Genomic DNA, 6783 nt, shown 5'->3' with positions numbered 1-6783 from the left:
TTACAGGTAATATTTTGTATCGTGGCGGACAACCAAAATTGCACTGGGACGTCTCTTTAAAACTGGGAATTTCTTTAAATAATATGCCAGCTAAATATCCTACATTTGTCTCACAATCGATATATTTGCATTCACCGGTATTGGATATCGGAAATATATCTAAAAGAATTTGTGCGCGCAATTTATAAATATTTTGATTAATTCCATTTTTTACGGTATGGACAATTAATTTAAAGAACAAAGTCATGTCCTGCTGCAAGTAATATTTGAAAAATGCTGTCAAATGCGCAAGTATTAGCGACAGTATAATTGTTATTGTCGATTTTTAACGACTTTAATGAAATATTATCACCGTTTTTCATAATAGGTATTTTTGCAGCTCTTTTACATTTTAAGGCATCTATTATTTTATGCGGTTTACTTCCAAGATACAATGCTTCGCTTTTACTTGATTTTATCTGTCCAAATCCACGCCAATTCTCTACTTCGCGACTTGCCAGAATGTCTTTTATATTTTGCACATTATCTTTGCATATGACGTATACGCGTGGTTGATCATAACCCTCTTCAAACATCTCCAAACGGTAAAGAGCATTGAGGTAATGCGTGTACATATTTCTTGCAAAAATGACAAACATGTGCATGTCGGTATCTATCAAAGCTTTTCAGTCGAAGACGGCATTTTCGAGTCGAGTCGCCGCGAGTTGTACGTATGCCGACACGCATGCGGGGAGTTTTTGAGAAAGATGCCGCCTTCGATTATAAAGCTTTGATAGATACCGAAAAGCCATGATCACCGATTGTACAGAAATGATTGCTCTTCAGTCTTGAGCAACTCTTCAGAAGAGACAGTTCACCACATTTTCACCACGTCAAAGAGTATTAAGTGCGAATTGTTAATATGAATTCAATACGCGGCAGACCGGGAAAAGTTAATCCGTCAAAAATAATAAAAACAATATTAAAATGCAAAAATATTATTAATAATAATAATAATATTATTTCAAAGACGTATGATATGGAACATTATAGCACGAGAGCTAGAAAATAATGTGACTAGTAATAATTTATATGTGTTTACAATGTGCAATAGGTATGGCATAAAAAATGTAATTTTGAACAAGGATACGTGCAGTGACAAATGTGTTTCCGCGAGTGAAAGTCTGTTAAGTAACAGTTCAAATTGGAACGAAAGATCCGTAACTTGCTCGCCGGATGATAATGAAAAGCATCTTACTATTTCCCTGCTAAGAGAAGATTTTACAAATCTCTTGGTTGAAAAAGTATACAAGAGACGAGTAAATGAAAAAGGAAAAATATACTATCGATTACGCAAAGTTCTGCATCCTGGGAAATGGCAGGAGCTATTAACAAATAAATTTTGGGAAGCCACGCATATGAAATGTGGTTTCAAATTTAAAAATCATTATATTTCTGCAGATGCAAGAACTGGCACTATCAATGGTAAGATTGTTATGAATGATATGATATTATAAAACTGAGAAGGAGATGACGCCAATTGAAAAATCAATTTTCGAACGAGTCATAGCTCGTTCAATAGGTTATAAGTAGAGGATAAAAACCCTAGGGGTTTGAGTGAATGGGCTTTTGTTTAGGACAAATCGCTATGCAAAATTTGGTTCACGAAGCTGCGCCGCACATGAACAGAAAATTTACACTCGTTTTCAGCGAGGCGGCGTAGCTGACATGAGATGACTGTGGCTCCCGTCCCCGTGCTTTTTATGCCGGCGGCGAGTGTTCGAGTTCCACTGAAGACTGTTTCGCTTCATGTTTTTTTTTCTTAATGTAGGACATATAATAAATATTTTGTTATATTATTTTTAATGTATTCCGTTTTTCTGTGTGAAATTAAGGAAATTTCAGGTTGTTTGAATGTAAAACAAAATAAAGACACAGTTTAGCTAATTTGTTAGAAACATATTATGCATATTCAAGTATACATTAAAATCTCGGTGCTGATTAATAAATAATGAATCAGTGATTGTATGCGAATTGCAGCTCGAGTTTAGGTTTTCACCCATTATTATAGGTGGAAGAGACTATTGACTTTGTCCCCTCTTTTCGCTTATTTGTAACGGTCTTAATCCTTTGGTTATTACGTACTATAGCGCTTCATCGCTTACTTCATATTAACATATACAATGCATACACAATGATTTAGATTCGCGCGTTGCTGTTATTTATTACGCGCGTTCAACGGTGAAGTTTTACGTACAACAGTATAGTTCAGCGTCCATAGGAAAGAGTAGCTAAAGGATTAAGAGATGATGAAAAGACGTGCGGTTTTACTCTATTTAAAAATAATATATATACAATTTTCTTTCACATAGTTTGAACATATAAATATATTTTTATGGTACAATTTTCAATCCAAACAAATATGTAAATTCAAAGATGATATTTTTTTCTTCAGGTTTTTGTAAATACGGCAGTACATTAAGATGTACTATAGAGGATACTGATTGCATTAATAATTATCTACAATTAAATTGCACGTACACGCAAGAAAGAGGAAATTGCGGCAAGCGATATTTAAGAAATCCCATGAAAACAATCGTCGGCAAGGAATTGCAGCAAAAAGCAGTTCATGATACACGGTTGCTTTCTCATCATTCATGTGTTGAAAGACTTCTTGAGTCTTGGGATACTATCAAGTTATTTCTGAATGAAATTACCATAAGCGAAAGAACAAAGTCTGGAACATATTTATTATCTATGATGCAAAATCTAGATATAAAAGTTTATTTCTTATTTTTACAGCATATTTTAAATTTTTTAAATTCATTTAATGCATTTTTCCAAGCTGTAGAAACTAGAACACATTTATTGCAGCCAAAGTCAGTAGAACTTTTAACCACAGTTTGCAAACATTTTTAAAGTCAGAGCATTTGAATAATTTATGTGATAATATTAAATTTGATGAAAAGGAGAATCAAAAATTGTTAGAAGAAGTTTCTTTAGGATCTGAATATGAAGACTACCTCGATGAATTAATGAAGGAAAGACATGCAGATATAGTTGCAAATGTTCGAAAGAATTGTTTGCAATTTTATGTAACTGCTGCCGAGGAAATTTATAAAAGATTACCAATTAATGATAAATTTTTATCAAAATTAAAAGTTTTCGAACATAACCTAGTATTATTAGATATTGATAGAGAAACATCATTCAATGATGTTTCTTTTATCGCTGAAACTCTTGGCGGGTTTGACGAAAACGGTTTGAAGAAAGAATGGCTTACTTTACATCTAGATTTTACAATAATAGAAAAGGAAAAGCTATTAAAATTAAGCTTTGAGGATATGTGGAAACAAATTTTACAAAGTCAGTATTCCACTAATATTGATAAATATCCCAATCTCAAACGTCTTTTGAATGCTGTTAGATCACTTCCAAATTCGAATGCCGATCCAGAAAGAATGTTTTCTGTTTTAACAGATTTAAAAACAAAAAAACGAAATAAACTTTCGTCTTCCTCTATAAATGCTATTTATGTTTTGAAATCAGCATTGAAAGCAAGAAAAGAAACCATTCTAAACATGGAGATTGATGAGAAGCATTTATCTCTCATGTCGTCGGACAAATTATATAACACTCCTCCTAAAAAACAAAAAAGCAGTCTTACATTATATGCTGCAGATGTTTGTGATATTGCTGGTCCCTCAACATCTACCGATATGCAATAATAATGTTCAGAAGATAATGACTTATATTTTATGGCCATGATTATTCATATAACATAATATAATAAAAATAGTTGCTTTACTTATTTTCTTGTAAAAATATCATGTCGGTAATAGATATTATGTCTCCAAAAGACACCATATTTGTAAAAGGCGCGTCTAAAAATTTTCATGTCTGTAATAGACATTATGTTTGCAAAAGACATAATAAAATAAATATGTAAAAAAATATTATGTCTACAAGAGACATCAATAAAATGTGGTACAATTGGGCTCCAAGCGAAGATCCACATAATAAAAAAATCTAACGCGCCATTAGTGGAACCTCATGGGTGGTGTGGAAGTCCATTTACTCTTTGTTCTTATATTATTGTAATATTTATAATTTTACACAAATATATATTTATGTAAATAATTAATAAAGTAATTATTAAAGTAAAGAAATAAGAAATCGCATATGTCCTTACACGTAAATATATTACTTTTACCATATCATAATAAATAATAAAACTTAATATAGCATAACGAAAAAATGTTTTATATAACTATGTATACAGGGTGTTTCAGAACAACCTTCCATCCTTAAAATGACGTATTCCTGATACGATTCTATGACGATTTTTCCTTTACCAAAATTTGAATTGAAGCGTAATTTTTGAGTTATAAGCAAAAATAGTTAGCAAATCACGCGTCGAGTACAGAAGGCAGGCAGGAGCGGCGCAACACGCCACAGCTGACCGTCCGATGCGTGATTACCACCGCATGAGTCGCTAACTATTTTACCTTATAACATAAAATTATGCTTTAAATAAAATTTTGGTAAAGAAGCAAATGTCTTAGAATTACGTCAGGAATACGTATTTAAAATAACGTCACTTTAGCGAAAGTTGTTCCGGATCACCGCTCGTCGAACGCTGCGATCAGCTGATTGCTATACGCAATGTGTGTATGACGGAGTGTGTGCGTAAAAGGAAGGAAGAGACAGAGAGAGAGAGAGAGAGAGGGAAAGAGAGGAGAGAGAGAGAGAAAGAGAGGAGAGAGAGAGAGAGAGAGAGAGAGAAAGAGAGGAGAGAGAGAGGGGGGGAGGGTAGGAGGGAATAAGAGAGAGACGTTTATACACACACGCGCACGTACGCATACACTTTTTTCTCGCTCTCTTTCTCTCTTTTACACAACACTCATACACTCTCTCATTCGCTCACTTATTCACGCACTCACTCACTCACCTGTTCACTCACAGCGTAGCGAATCTTCATGTTACGTATTTTCGTTAACTGCTGCACGATTATTATTTAGCGACGTACCGCGGAGACTGCGCGATCACATTGTTACGTTGCCTAGCGATGCGAGAAACGCGACATGTATCGTGCAAGTTGCGACTTGCGTGTGGCGCTTGGCGCGTGATTGACGCGAGATAAGACGAACGATCTTCTAAAACCTTCGCATTACGAATGCGGTAGAAAACATGAAACGTATAATGACGTATTTAAAAAAATTAATTATTTATCATAATTAATAACTATTTATAATTATAATAAATAATTATTATTTTTAAAAGCATGTATTATAACGTTATTACGTTTTCGAAATTATTGCATTCACGATGCGAAAGTTTCAGTCAATCGCAAGATCGCAAGAATAATGTAACTAATAAATTACACTTGGGAAAATTTATTTTTATTTTGCTCAAATCAGATGTTCCAGCGTTAAAATGAATTGGTCGCTCTGAAAAGAGCGGATTGATTAAAAAAAAATTTTAGAGCAGATGCTCGAAATGCCCGCCATCCATCCTAATGCAAGCTCTCATGCGTTTTAATAAATTTGTTTGGACGTTCTCCATTACTTCTTCGTCGATATCCCAAATAGCACGTCGTAATCTTGTTTCAAGTTCTTCGATATTTTCGGGAAGCGTTTTATAAATTACTTCCTTACAATATCCCCATAAAAAGAAATCCAGAGGATTGAGATCCGGAGATCTTGCGGGCCAACGTATCGGGCCGTACCGACCCATCCAACGTCCGGGAAAATGCTCGTTTAAGTAATTTGTAACGATCCTGGCGTTGTGTGGCCCAGCACCGTCTTGTTGAAAGACAATCTCGTTTCTTTCAAATAATGGCACATCTTCTAGAAAATCTGGAAGATTTTCTGTTAAAAAGTCGACGTAAGTTCTTCCAGTTAAAGTATCTGGAAGAATAACTGGACCAAGTATTTCAGTGCCCATTATTCCAGCCCACACGTTAATCTTCCAACGAGTTTGAAAATTTCGAAGTCGCGTGACTCTTGGATTTTTCTCGCTCCAAAAGTGCATATTATGCACATTAAAAATTCCTTCCTGTGTAAATAGCGATTCATCGCTGAACATCACACGAGAGGAATATCTTGGATCTCGATCGATGTTTTGCAAAAAATTTTCGCAAAACATTCGTCTTGCGGGATAATCTGCTGGTCGTAAATGTTGCACGCGTGTATAATGAAACGCGTGCAACTTTTCTTGTTTCAATATTCTTTGTACGGTTGCACAAGATAAATCATGTTCTCGAGCAACTACCCGAATACTAGTTTCGGGATTATCCTCGAAAGCACGTACGACTCTCTCCGTGTTTCGTACGTTTCTAACGTAGCGATCTCTCCCAGTGTCGTGTTTGTTTGGCAAGACATTGCCAGTATCGTAAAGTCTTTGAGCTGCTGCAAGTATGACATGATTCGATGGATGTCTTCGGTTTGGATACAATTCGGCGTATCTTCTTGCAGCATGATTTTGCTGTCCGTGACATTCGCCAAGTGCCATCAGCATGTCATAGTATTCTTGACTTGTGTACGCTGTCATATCTTCTTCGCGCTTATTGATAATCGCTGGTAATCGCAGATTTATTGATTGCAGTGTTCATCGTGCATCTAAGTACTCTGCGTTGATACCACTGCACGATTTCGATCGCGCGATTGGTCCCGCTGCTCGCGCGGACAGCCGGACCAATCGCGCGATCGAAATCGTCGCGGGGACGGTCCACGAATATCGTATAAATTAGATGCACGATGAACACTGCAATCAATAAAGTACTCTGCGTTGATACCACTGCTT

Source organism: Polyergus mexicanus, unplaced genomic scaffold, assembly GCF_030449975.1.
Source record: "Polyergus mexicanus isolate NDT 795.1 unplaced genomic scaffold, iyPolMexi1.0 SCAF_24, whole genome shotgun sequence".
NCBI lineage: Eukaryota > Metazoa > Arthropoda > Insecta > Hymenoptera > Formicidae > Polyergus > Polyergus mexicanus.
The sequence above is the reverse complement of the archived record's forward strand: the minus strand, read 5'-3'. Positions refer to the sequence as shown.